This window comes from Rattus norvegicus, chromosome 15 (assembly GCF_021556685.1).
Source record: "Rattus norvegicus strain SHRSP/BbbUtx chromosome 15, alternate assembly SHRSP_T2T, whole genome shotgun sequence".
In the NCBI taxonomy this organism is placed as follows: domain Eukaryota; kingdom Metazoa; phylum Chordata; class Mammalia; order Rodentia; family Muridae; genus Rattus; species Rattus norvegicus.
Window position 1 is genome coordinate 91,028,526 of NC_141548.1, and position 1,316 is coordinate 91,029,841.

The window sequence follows — 1,316 nt, forward strand, 5'->3', positions numbered from 1 at the left end:
AATCAGAACCAATTAGAAAAAGCTGATTTAAAGTAAGAAAGATGAACATTTACTTCTAAACAATCAGCTGTTTATAGTTTTTTGAGCCTAAGATGCTAATACTTCAAATACTTTAAACATGCTATTTTGAAATGAATCTTTATCTTTTGTATCCTTTACTGACAAAAATATGGATACTAAAATCTCTTTGTACTCACAGAATCATATTCATCCTCATGTACTGTTGGTGGCAAAATCTGCATCAAAATATTGTCCCAACATATTTTTATTCACTTGAGTATCTATTGTATACACTAAGATAATTTTACATTAAATAAAAAAGATCTGGTTTATAATTCATAATGAATCGCTTCTCGGCCTTTTGGCTAAGATCAAGTGTAGTATCTGTTCTTATCAGTATAATTCATAATGATAGATCCAAAAGTGTATTTTGATTTTTTCTTAAAATTGTTTAAAAAACAGGATAGTCCAATATTGAATTATTTTTCTTTAACTACCTTTTTTTTTTCTTTCAGTGTCTTGTAGAAATTTGTGAGTGGTTTCAAATATCATTAGAATATGCAAAGTGAAAGAATGTGTGCAAACCATAAAAGACCAGATCAAGCAAGAGTTGATCTAGGTTACCTTTATTAGTAGAGTGCTGCTTTGATCTTTTCTGTCTGTTCGAGCATTCAGGTTTTGCTTAACTGTCCATTGGTAACATTGATTTTTTAATCACTTAAGGAAGAGTAAGGGATTTGGCCACAATTCTTTTTTCAGCTACAGTTCTTTACTTATTGAATGAGTATTGATCAGCTGGGAAGATGACTTTACCATGGCAAAATATAACCTTTTGAAATTCAGAAAATAAAACAGTAAAGAAAGAAAAATTTAACCTTATGAAGCTTGGATATTTTTCTTTTTCAAAAGTATCGACTTTAACAATGCTTCAACTAGAGATCAGCTCTCCCTAAGCATTTGTAATATTAGAAAAGAAAAAGCTGGAAATTGCAAACATTGAGTAGCTAGAACAGATCTTTTATTGTTTAATCCCTATCACTCCTAAAGTTAATATCTTAAAGAAACTCATGTGATGTTTTCACTCCACCTTGCAGTAGTTTTAAGATTTGTAAACAATTGTGAAGGACTGGTGTTTTGGATGACTGGGAATAAAGAGAAGTTTATTTAACACAGTGTGCCTTAATAGTAGGAATTTTACTCTGAAGAACATTGGAATTTTCAGATCCATCAACTCATTTTTAAAAATAGCAAAACTTTCAACAAGTAGCAGACATTTTTCCTTTGCCAAATTATTTGGGTTTACTATCCATTCAACA

The 1,316-nt window shown here is 30.1% G+C and overlaps 1 pseudogene; it reads left to right on the forward strand.

Annotated features, from left to right (window-relative positions):
- Positions 1-345: 345 nt before the first annotated feature.
- On the forward strand, positions 346-472 carry LOC120097278 (U2 spliceosomal RNA; annotated as a pseudogene).
- The last annotated feature ends 844 nt before the right edge of the window (positions 473-1,316 follow it).